Below are 12,635 nucleotides of genomic sequence, written 5' to 3' on the forward strand. Positions count from 1 at the left end.
AAAAGTTAAATATTCATGTTCTGTCGAAAGGTAAAAAGACGATTGACAAATAATTCCATGGATAACTACTCTTTCAACACATGACGGATGTTAAGGTGGCTTGTTCACATCCACACTTCAAACTCCGAAAAGAGATAGTTAGAATTGCATATAAGAAATGTTGTGCAATGGCACGCAGAAAGCAGATTTTGCTATTTTTTGGCCCGTTGCAACGCACAGGCATTTGTACTAGTATTGCAAAAGTCTATTAGATTTAACCCTAAGGCTTCAAAGTTATAAACAATCTAGTTTGAATTTGGTTCAAATTAATTAAAATACCTAAAGTCAATAATAACCCCAAAACATTTGCTAAAGTTCATTTTAAGTTTCTAAACTTAGTTACAACTTAATTAACCTAATAAGCTCTTTAGGTTCAAATATTGTTTGAAGTATAGCTTCTGCTAAAATATATTTAATGTCAATATTAAATTATTTTAAAATTGAACTACAATGGCTAACTTCAAACTATATTTCACTAGGTTCATTCTACAAAAGTAATGAATTCATTTCGATTTATAAATTGCAAGTTACACCCTATTGAAATTCGAATTCTTGTTGTTTGAATTTGAATTAAATATTAATGGACTACGTGAAAGTGTATTTATTGAGGATGATATTGCAAAAGAATTTGTCAATTTGGATTTACAGATAAAAAGTTGTGAGTGTTTGAAGTTCTAGGTTTTTTTTTTAAAATCTACCGTTTAATTCAATTTAGGAGAAATTTGAGTGGATAATGTTTTGGATAAGGCGGGTGGCGTGGCAGTTTCCTATTGGCTGATACTGATTCGGTTTAAGTGGACTGCTATGGTGCGTGCGATCAAAATCTAACAGTCCAAATTAGATCTAGTGGTTAGGGTTTCGGTGGTTCACCACAATCTCGCCGAAGAGTCGCTAGAAAACACGTGCATGGGGGCGCTATGCTCGGGAGTTGTCAGATATGGAGTTCCAGGGGGTTTCCGGGGTAGCAGAGGGCACAGACATGCTCGGCGTTGCTCGGGGAGATCGAAGGTGGCATCGGCTGGCCTCCAGGGTGACGGAGACTCACGGGGCGAGCTCACTGAAGTTCGGTTGCGTCGGCGGGGCTTCGGGCGATGAAGCGGTGCTCGAGATTGAGTGCCTAATGGTGAACCAAACGGATTAGATGACACACGTGATCAAGGTGAACACGATGGAGAAGGTCATGGGGCAAGACACTCATGGTGTCGCTGGAGTTGAGGTCATAACGGTGGCGAGGCTCAGGCTTTGTCGAAGTCGGGCATAGAGGAAGTTCATGTCACCGCGAAAGATGTCCAGGGGTCCACCGTTGTGCGGGGAGTCGAGTGGTGGCGGTGGTTGGTCTCGGGGTGACTGTACTCGCCGGAATCAATGCTGGAGTTTCTAGGTCAGTGGCGGAGCTCGGGGGTTCACCGGCGAGGAGCCTGGTGGCGTTGTGAGGGGAATGCAGAGGGGAAGTGGTGAGAGTGTCTGGGGCTATTTAATGGACATGGAGGTAGGAGCTGGCATGGACGGTATGTGCGCGAGGTGGAGATCGTGGTCGGTGTGCACGCGTGGGTGGTTGGAGGTTGAGGGTGACCCTGACTAGTGGGACCCACTGGTCAGCAACTTAGGGAGAGAGAGAGAGAGAGGGTGTGCGTGGGGTTGGGTTGTGGCTGGCTTAACTCGGCTTGCCTAGCTAGCTTGCTCGGTTGGGCATTTTTATTTTTCCATTTTTTGTTTTTTGTTTTGTCTTTGCCTTTTCATTTGAATTTGATTTGATTTTTTATCCAAATAAAACTTTCACTAATTTCAAATATGAATATTTATGCCAACATTTTATCTGGCTGTTTTGAGCATACATTTTCTACACTTTATTTTCCATCTTCAATTTCAATTTGGTTTAAACCCAAATATGTTTGAAATCCAATGGAAATTTGGCAGAAGGTCAAGCCTATTATTTGGACATATGGGATTCACTCTCTTGCTAAATAAATGCAAGCCCCTTTTCATAAAAATCCCCATTTGATTTTTGAATTGATTCCAACCAATCCACTCCAATCATTTAGGAAAATTTATTAGCGCTTGAATATCATCTGGGTCTTATTTAGGATAGCCTTATGCCCAAATAAATATTTTAATTTTCAACCTATATTGGGATTCTGATTTATTCCCTAAACCTTGTAGGGTTGATTCTGTTTCTCCCAAATTTCAAACAAAGGTTTCAATCTGGCCATAGGGTCCTTGACTCTCTAGGTGAATTCAAATAGTGCAAACACGTCAACCATCAAGAAAATTCCTAGCTAGAGGCTAACAAGCATAGGTTTTCTCAAAAAAAAATTAATTCCCTTACAAATCTCATAGCCTAATGCAATGATGTTGCATTGACCACACATGTGGGCAATATAGCGCGATCTGACATAGAGCGTCCGTGTTGTATCCTTTTTGGTGAGACATATTGATAGCCATATGTTACAAAATGAAGGGAGGAGATGATATAGGGGCGTGGGTGGACTAGGGTCCACAATTTCACTATTTTAGGGAACCATGACCCTTTTCCCCATTAAAACTAGGCTTGCCGTGAGCTGCATTTACACCACACGCACTCTCTCTCCTTTTTCCCACACTAGATCTCCTCGCCCTCGAGTTTTTAGCCGTTTTGGCTCGCCTTCGCCGGAATTCGTCCGCTCTCGCACTCATACGAGGTAGGAATCATGGATCCACCCACTCTTTTCCTCGTCGTCCTAATCTTAGACGTGTTTGATGTGTGTTGTATTAATGACAGATTTTTGTGAAATCTGCGAAGCCGATCTGGGATATAAGTGGTTTTAAGGGAGAATACAAGTTCAATTTCTGTCAGGTGGTGAGGCGCACTTTAATTTTTGATATTATGATTCATCGATTTCATCTGTATGCTCGCGCCTCGACAAGGATTTCGAGGGCTAAGGTTTGGTCGGGGAGGGGTGGGGTGGGGGATGCAGGATCTAACCCCGCATGATGAAATTGTTGTCGATTGGGAAGCAGAGTGGCTCGGCCTTCATGTTCAAGTTTTGTAAACATGTGTTTGTGAATTAGTAGGGTTAGGGGAATGAGAGACACAAGATGATGCATGTTTGTGCGGTGGTTCAGGGAAGTGCTTGGACGGGTGGACATGCATCTTGGTATCCTCTAGCCATGATTTCCATCTAGACCCCCCTCCCACCCTTAGTGGTCCAGCATACTTTAATTTTTTTATTATGATTCATTGATTTCATATGTGTGCTCGCCACAACAAGGATTTTGGGGGCTAAGGTTTGGTCGGGGAGGGGTGGGGTGGGAGGATGCAGGATCTGACCCCGCATGATGAAACTGTTGTCGATTTGGGAAGCAAAGTGGCCCAGTCTTCAGGTTCTAGTCTGGTAAAGGTGTGTTTATGAATTAGTAGAGTTAGTGGAACATGAGACACAAGATGATGCATGTTTGTGCGGTGGTTGGTGGAAGTGCTAGGGCGGGCAGAAATGCATCTTGGTATCATCTAGCCATTATTTCTATCTGAACCCCCCTTGCTGGCCGCCTATGGTTTTTCTAATCCTCCAATTTTTTGTTGATTTTCCACTCCTTGAAGGGACAATATGACATTTTTATGGAACACGCAAGCGTTAGTATGACATTTTTGTAGAACACACAAGAGTCAGTATGAGATATCTCGCAAAAAAGGGTATGAGATCAGTATATGCCACAATTGTTTTAACTATATTGGTGTAGTTGTGGTCCTTAGAGGCCCACTAGTGCACGACAAATTCTGGGCCTAGATTCCCTCTAGATGATCCAGGGCTCCAAGCCAAAAAATAAAAGGTAGACATGCATTTCTCACTTTCTCCAAAAAAATGCATGTCTCACTCTTTTTGCGTGTAGAATGACTTTACCTTTTGTCACCTATCTATTTTTTCCATTTTTGATGACACCAAATTTGTCACCTCTATGAATTGAAGAGCACCGTGTTGTAGGACTCCTTGTACTAATCCATCCCCCGAATTAGAAACGGCGATCTTGGCAGTAGTAGGCAGTGGCAAATGGCCACACGAGGTTTACTCATATACTTGTCTCCCACGCTAACGTGCATAATGCTCAGTCATTGGTACTGAGGCGTCTCAGTGGCAACCATCGTCGGCTAGCTATTGAATGGAACCAGCACACCCCCCGAGTTTGTCTCATATACCAGGCTTAACGCGTGGCCACGTTTGGCGCTTTGGCAGTACCCTATCTACCCAGTACGAGACGAACTATCTACTAATGTATCTATCTATCTATCTATCTATCTATCTATCTATAGCCCACCTTTTTCATCAATGACATGAATTTAATAGCTATCTAATGCTTTAATTGATGCTTATCTCTTGCATGCTACATGCTATAAATAGGGGGAGCGGCAAAAGACTGGACCACACACCACAACCCACAAGCAAGAGTAGGTAGAGCGAGACCACAGTGGCGAGGAGAGATAGGATGGCGTCAGAGATGAGCAAGGACGTGAATTTCTCCGAGGAAGAAGTCACCTCGCACCCGCGTGTTCCAGAAGGTGAGGAGCAGACAGTTGCACCGGCACGGCAGTCTTCCATCTTCGCGCCAACGTTGGACGAGCTGCAATACTCTATGTGCGAGGCAAGGCGCAACTGTGGGTCCATGAACATGGACGAGTTCATGAGCAACATATGGAATGCCAAGGAGTCCCAAGCGGCAACCGGTGGTGTCTTGGTGGGCATGGAGGTGGCTCCGGTGGTGGCTGTTGATGGAGGCCGAGGTGGTGAAGATGCAGGAGGAAGCAACCTAGCCCGGCAGGAGTCGTTCTCCTTGCCTCCCCCGCTATGCCGAAAGATGGTGGAGGAGGTGTGAGCTGAGATCAACAGGGAGACCCGCCCGGTGCATTCCCAGCCTCAGTCCGCGCGGCCCTCGCCATTGATTCCCGTCGAACCACCGGCGGGGAATGGTGGTGGGCTTGCGGCGAACGAACAACGGGGGACGCTTGGAGAGATGACGCTAGAACAGTTTCTTGTCAAGGTTGGTGTGGTCTGAGGATCTGGCACCAGTCGGCATGGTCCATGGACAGATGAACCCTACCCCGGCCAACGGCATGTTCCAGGTGATGGGCGATGGCATGGTGTTCATCCCCAACGGGTACGCAGGGATGGTCGTGGTGCCGCCACCACCACCTCCTCAAGGTGGGGTGGGTATCGTGAGCCCAGGGTCGTCGTACGGGAGGAGCACCATGACGGAGGTTGACATGATGAACTGTATGGGCGACAGAGCGATGATGGAGAACAGCGGCACGCGGAAGCGCGGCGCTCCGGAGGATCAGTCCTGTGAGAGGAGCATCGAGCGCCGCCACCACCGCATGATCAAGAACCGTGAGTCAGCCACACAATCGCGTGGCTGGAAGCAAGTACTTACTTGGCTGCCAAAATTGTTGGATTTATGCAATGTCATTTCTGCAATGGTGGTAACTGGTAACAAGGTTGGCGACACTTACACTCTCTATCTTTCTTAACCGGGCAGGCTTATACCAAGGAGCTTGAAGCCGAACTAAACCACCTCAAGGAGGAGAACTCTCATCTGAAAGCTGAGGAGGTACGAAGTTGCTCACCAATGAAAACCATGAGAAAATTCAGTTTTCTTAGTCTTTTTAGTTCTTACCGTTACTAAACAGTTTCACTATTTTGTTGCAGAAGACGATTTTGCTGACCAAGAAACAAATGGTATGTACATTTTCCCACCATCACGTGGCAATCCTCCTACACTCGCCATCACTTGCCAATTGCTTGTGACAATCTAAATGCTAGGTCTTCAAACAGTCAATGTGTGTGTGCTGATGAAAACACCTTGTGGATGTGATCTTTTATTTCTTACAGCTAGTGGAGAAGGTGATGGAGCAGCCCAAGGAAAATGTGAACACCAAGAAGGGTGGCGCCCTGTCGCGGCTCTGCGGTAGCTGCATCTGGTGATAGGTGACCCACCATTCAGCTTCCATAGTCCTGCTGGCAGGAGGATGAGAATGAATAATGGTTACCTTTCCTTTCTAGAGCGGGGTGGTATCGTAATTTACTAGTAGTACCTAAAACCCATAAGAACCCAAATGTCTGTGTTTTTCTGGTGAAGCAAGTGAACTTATGTTGTTGTTACTGTTTATAGGTATATAGGTTTGTTAGGAACTTCAGGCAAGTGGAACAAAAGAAAGTTAGCAATATGTTTATATGTACTAGCACTTTAATATGATGTGATGCAATGTGTGTGGTCCATTTCTGATGGGGTCATCGCCTTTGTTCTTTTCTGAAGATTTGGAGATGACACATGAGTTGAGTTTAGTCACGTAGGCACACTTTTTTGCATCGGTGAAATTTGAGCCATTCAAATAGTTTTTAAATCCAGTGAAATTTAACCTATTCAAATAAGTGGTCACATGGGATCCCATGAGACTTGACGATGGTCCCCGTTCGCAATGCTTGGGTAGTCGATTCCCTTTCCCCTCCATCGTGGCTCACTGTTTGAGGGTCCGGATAGCCTTCAGTTGCGCTTACCGGTTGGCCAACCATGATGTCGATCATCAACCTTCATACTCTTACGACTATGCATTGGAGGCCAATGGTGATCCTCTTTTTCTCAGAAAAATCCTCCTACACTTACCAACATTTGCGAATTGCTTGCAAGAACCTAATTGCCAAATCTGAAAACAGTTAATGTGTGTGTTGATGGTAATACCCTATGGCCGAGATATTTTTACAGATGGTGAAGAAGATGGAACAGTCAAAGGAGAACATCAATGCCAAGAAGGGTGATGCCCTGCTGCAGTAGTTGCATTTGGGGAACGGTGACCCGCCATTCAACTTCCATAGCCTTGAATCTGGTTGTCTTGTGTGCTTGATGCAACTACAACAACAATGGTGGTGATGATAGCAGTTACATTTTCTTTGCAAAGAGGGATGATATATTAATTTACTAGTGGTACCTAAAATCCATAAAGACCCAAATATCAGCGTTTATCTAGTCAAGCAAGTGAACTTGTGTTGTTGTTATTGTTTGTAGGTGATGATTGGTTTGTGAGAAAAACTTCAAACAAATGGAAAAAAATTAGCAATATGTTGATGTGTGCTCCGAAAGTCCCCTTCTACTTCTGAGATTAATTGAGCTTAGGATGAACGATAAATTAAACAAAATTAAAATACGTCAATAAACTCTGAATTTTTTTGGGTGTAAACTTTGACAAATGTTCTCAGTGCTTGTAAATTTCATCCCGAAATAACATTCAATTTTTTTGGCATGACTTTCGCGAATGTTATTTCAGGATGAAATTTGCAAGCATGAAAACATTTGTCAAAGTTTGAACCTGGAATAATTCATATTTTTTTCTTTTTTGATTTACTGTTCATTAGAGAGCATATGAGGTCGGGACTAGATACTATGTGTCTTGTTTACTCGCGCTTTAATATGATGTGATGCTATGTGTGTGGTCCATTTCCGGTTTATGTTGGAGTCTTTGCCTTTGTTATCTTCTGAAGAAGTGGAGATGACACACGAGTTGAGTTTAGTCACATAGTGCATCGGAGGCTAGGAGTGATCCTCCTTTTCTAAGAAAAAACCCTCATGCAATTATCGTCATTTGCCAATTGCTTGCAACAACCCAATAGCCAAGTCTTAAAATAGTAAACGGGTGTGTGTTTATGGTAACACCATGTGGTCGTGATTTTCTTACACCCGGCATTGAAGATGATGGAACAGTCCAAGGAGAATGTCAACACCAAGAAGGGTGGTGCCCTATTGCAGCATTGCGACAGCTGTTTCTAGAGAATGGTGACACGCCATTTTTCTTCCATTGTTGTGTTGGTAGGAGGATGAGGAGGAACTGCATTCTGGCCATTTTGTGTGTTTGATGCAACTACAACGAAAATTTAGTAGTTACCTTTTCTTTTTGAAGGGGGGTGGTATAGCAATTTATTAGTAATACCTAAAACCCAGAACAACCCAAATGTCAGTGTTTATCTAGTCAAGCAAGTGAACTTGCATTGTTATTACTATTTATAGCTAATGTTGGGTTTGTTAGAAACTTCAGACAGATGGAACAAAAGAAAATTAGCAATATTTTGATGTGCGCTCGTGCTTTAATATGATGTGATGCTATGTGTGTGGTACATTTCGGATGTGTGTGTAGGAGTCTTCTCCTTTGCTTGCTTCTGAAGAAGTGGGGCTGACACACATTAATCACGTAGGCACACTTCACTGCGTCGGTGAAATTTAAGCATTTGAGTAATGTTTACATCTAGTGAAATTTGTGCTATTCAAATCAATGGTAAGATTCTGACCGGCAGAGGCGTACAGGGAAGATTCCATCTTTCCTTCCTCTACTTTATTATTTACCATATTAAATTATATGCTTGGAGGGACGCTAAACTTTTGGGTAGTTGTCTCTACGTGTACATTTTGCGTGTGCTAGTCCGGTTTGACTTGATGTGTGCTTACGTGATGCTGTCGGCTCCAAATTCGCTATACCTGTTAGCAGATGAATCATCAGGTGCCATGGTTCCAGTTAATTACTCTCTACGGATTATTTGTCCAGAGTATATCCTTTTTGCTGGTGTGCTTTCTTTTCTGTATGTAGACTACTGCGGCCGACATATCTCAACGATCCGGCATCCTGGCATTAATAGTGGCCGCGCCATGCCGTCGACTCCTCAAGCTGATGTCGCCGTCCTAGCCGAAGGGTTCCAGATGAGGTGCACATGCAGACAACCAACTAGATTTGCTATACATGGGCCAAACCCAAGGAAAAAGAAAATGTAGTCCGACCGGCGATGCTCAGCCCGACGACACCGTGGAGCTAGCGCACTGGTACTAGTACTATTCCTAGATGCAAATCCATGAGCGCCCACATGTGTCTCTTTGTATTGCTACAACAAATAAACCAGGAGCTATTAATCCTAGTAATTTTTGCTTGCTTGGGTTTATTTTTCCTGAGAAATTATTACTCTGGTTTGTTCCATCCTCTGTACATAGGACTATCAAATGGTTGCCGCATTAACGATGGTTGCGTGATGGTTCGGTCAGTTTCCCGTCCGTAGTTCGGCGAACGCCTCATCGGGGACTCGGATCGCCCTGCGAATTCAGGCTTTGTCACACCGATGCCCCGCATCAATATTGGCTTCGACGCCAGGCCACATATCTTTAAAAAATATTTTGCGTAAATTAATTATGCGAGGATTATATATATATATATATTATTTTTTGGACTGCTCTATTTTATATGTGTAGGTAATCGACTTCGACTGCGTCACGCGGTCTCTTCGGCAAGCCGACGCCGTCGTCCCAATCGGCATAAATCGGCCCGCGTGATCACCTTGTGGGTAGAATTGCCATACCGACATGTTCTGTTGCCTCGGGGACTTCGGCACCGCTGAAAGAGCTCTACCTCATCGGGTGTTCGGCACACGGGCCATATTTCTTTTATTACTCACTTTGCATAAATTACTAATTATGCAACAAAATTTTTTAATTTATTATTATTACTATTATCTCCGACGTGCACTATTTTCTGTGCACAAGTAAATGATCCAGGTCGGGCAGTGTTGTCACCTCAGCGTACCAACGTACCACGTCACCTCGGCTGGACCGGGGGCTTCGTCATCACTTCATTAACCCACACCGGGGACTTTGGTGTCACATTGCCAGCCTGCATTGGTCATGCTATATCGCCACTTTGGAGTGCCGAGCTCTTCACTCCGTCACCTCGGGACCAGCTTGGGGGTTGGGACCTCATCCCGCCGTAAGCTCGGACCGCGTCATCTACACCGAGCACATTAACCAGCTAAGTCGCTTTCATGCTCAATTTTTTTAATGTTTAATTTTTGTTCGGTTTGACCAAGCATTATATTTGTGTTAAACAAAAAACTTAGTTTGTTAAAAATGTTATTTCTTAAAAACATTTCTCTACCCAAGTTAACTGGGGGCTCTTAAATTTAGATGAGTCGTTTTATGATAAATTATTTCTTCTTAGTCGCTGCAAGTCTTTTTCTATCACTCCTTTTTTGATGCGAGTGTGTGGTCAATAGCCAGTGAGCCTAGTTTCTCTCTCAAAGACGCTTTTAGTTCGTTAAAATGGCCTAATGAGAAGTACTCCGCCTTCGGGATAGGAGGTTGCATCTGTAGGCTGGCCCGATTGAAGTCTTGAGATCGGATGTGTCATATTAATGCATGACAGGAGCACAAAAATTTTAAGACCAATTTTGGGATTGGCACCAAATGACTTGATTAGTTCGGACGTCAAGCTTTTACGTAAGGTCTTTGGATTTTCCAGCTTATGTTACTTTTTTAGCTATTTGTATGTTTTTCTTTCAGGAAGCGGGACATCCTCATGACCGAGGTGCCCTGCATTCTAATTCAACTCGGGAGATCTTTTCTGACCCACAGCTCGACATCTTTCTCGATGAACTACACCTCGGTGTTGACAAAATGCACGCCATATCGGGACTAGTTCCCGAGAAGTGCAATGCCAAACGCATTTCAGGCATTGGCAATATTAACGGGGGGCTGATACTATAGCCGAACCCACCAAAACCAAGGTACCTCGTGGAGTACTCGGCAAAGCGTCTACGGACATTGCTTTATATGCATCCGTTTTGAATCGTGTCTTCGGTTAATAGTTGGATTGCCCGGCTCCTGTGCTTGCCTCCTACGTTCCGCTTGTACAGCTCGGTGTGGAAAGGGAGAACCACTGCGATTGTGCTTCCAGCTTGCACGGTTAAGCGCCTTAGTGGAGAAAGCCGAAAACTGACTGTCACAATAAGCGTAATCTGGTCAGCGTTCCGATGACTGTGTTAAACTATAAGATCGATGGAGGTCACCCGTGATAAATGACGGGCCTTTCATAACATTGGCTGAAGTGTTAACGGCTTGACCTCGGCTGACGCCGAACACTAACCAGGGGCTAGTAACTGGCCTCCCAACTTGAAGCTCCTATGACTAAACGAAAGTTATAAAGCCCGCATATCTGATTGCCTTGTTTCTGCTAACACAACCGGCTCTGGGCACTGAGACGTCGGCTAAGGGTTGTCTTGTTACTGCGGAAACACTCTGCGTAGTGATACATCCATTTTTCATCATGTTTTCTTACTTTTATTTATGATGTTTTTATCCATAATAACAACTTTGATCCGTGGGCATAGACCAACTTAGGCCAAAAGCCTAAGCTTGGGGGAGTACATATTTCTCACCGACATTACATTCATGTTCACACACTCATGCCAGTTGTCGGTGCTCATAATTTTTATTGTAATATCCATGCTAGTTTATTTTCTTTTTAAGCATTCTTCTTGTGTGTTTGAAAAACCTTAAGAAAAAAAATTAGTTGTAGCTTTTAACTTGTTTACTTTCCATGCCTGTAGTAGTAGTAATTAAAAAGAAAACCCAAAAAAGATTTCTCGTTCTTATTTTGCTTGATTGGGAGCATTCCCGTGTAAATAGTTTTGTTTCTTTTATTTTTATTTGGGGGGCAAGAGGAGAAGACCATGATGAAAAGGTTGAGTGGATCTCATATGCATTATTGTTGATGTAACAAAGAACCCATATTACCTTGTCTTCTCCCTTGAATTGAATGCTTGCAGATTCCAGCTTAGTCTAATGCACGTGCACTATTATTATTATCCACACTATTCGGTTGTGCAAGTGAAAGGCAATAATGACGATATATGATGGACTGATTAAGATGAGAGAAGCTGGTATGAACTCAACCTCTCTTGTTTTTGTAAATATGATTAGTTCATCGTTCCTGATACAGACTATTATGTATGAAACATGTTTGCACTGACAATTAGAGATTATAGTTGCTCATGCCATGCTTAATATGCTAGGAGTTTATAATGGTTTACCTTGCATTCCAACATGCTATTAAAATGGTTGTGATGTGGTATGATAGGTGGTATCCTCCTTCGAACGATTCGAGTGGCTTGACTTGGCACATGTTCACGCATGTAGTTGAAACAAAATAAACATAGCCTCTACGATATTTATGTTCATGGTGAATTATATCCTACTCATGCTTGCATTCAGTGTTGATTAATTTTAATGCATGTTCATGACTGTTGTCGCTCTCTAGCTGGTCGCTTCCCAGTCTCTTTCTAGCCTTCACTTGTACTAAGTGGGAATACTTGTGCATCCAATTCCATAAACCCCAAAAGTTATTCCATATGAGTCCACCATACCTTCCTATATGCGGTATCTACCTGCCGTTCCAAGTAAATTTGTATGTGCCAAACTCTAAACCTTCAAATGAAATTCTGTTTTGTATGCTTGAATAGATCATGTGTCAACTAGGGTTGTCTGTATCTTCCATGCTAGGCGGGTTATTCTCAAGAGGAGTGGACTCCGCTCCTCACTCACGAGAAAATGGCTGGTCACCGGGATGCCTAGTCCCATGCTCAAACCAAATCAAAATAATTGCAAACAAAACTCCCCCATGATTGTTGTTAGTTGGCGGCATCCGTTGTTTCGGGCAAGCCATGGATTGATGCTTGTTGGTGGTGGGGGAGTATAAACTTTACCATTCTGCTTGGGAACTGCCTATAATGTGTGTAGCATGGAAGATATCAAGATCTCTTGGTTGT

At 43.6% G+C, this 12,635-nt stretch overlaps 1 pseudogene; it reads left to right on the top strand.

Annotated features, from left to right (window-relative positions):
* Positions 1–4,420: 4,420 nt before the first annotated feature.
* On the top strand, positions 4,421–6,138 carry LOC119272340 (annotated as a pseudogene).
* Positions 6,139–12,635: the final 6,497 nt, after the last annotated feature.

Source organism: Triticum dicoccoides, chromosome 3A, assembly GCF_002162155.2.
Source record: "Triticum dicoccoides isolate Atlit2015 ecotype Zavitan chromosome 3A, WEW_v2.0, whole genome shotgun sequence".
Taxonomy (NCBI): Eukaryota; Viridiplantae; Streptophyta; class Magnoliopsida; order Poales; family Poaceae; genus Triticum; species Triticum dicoccoides.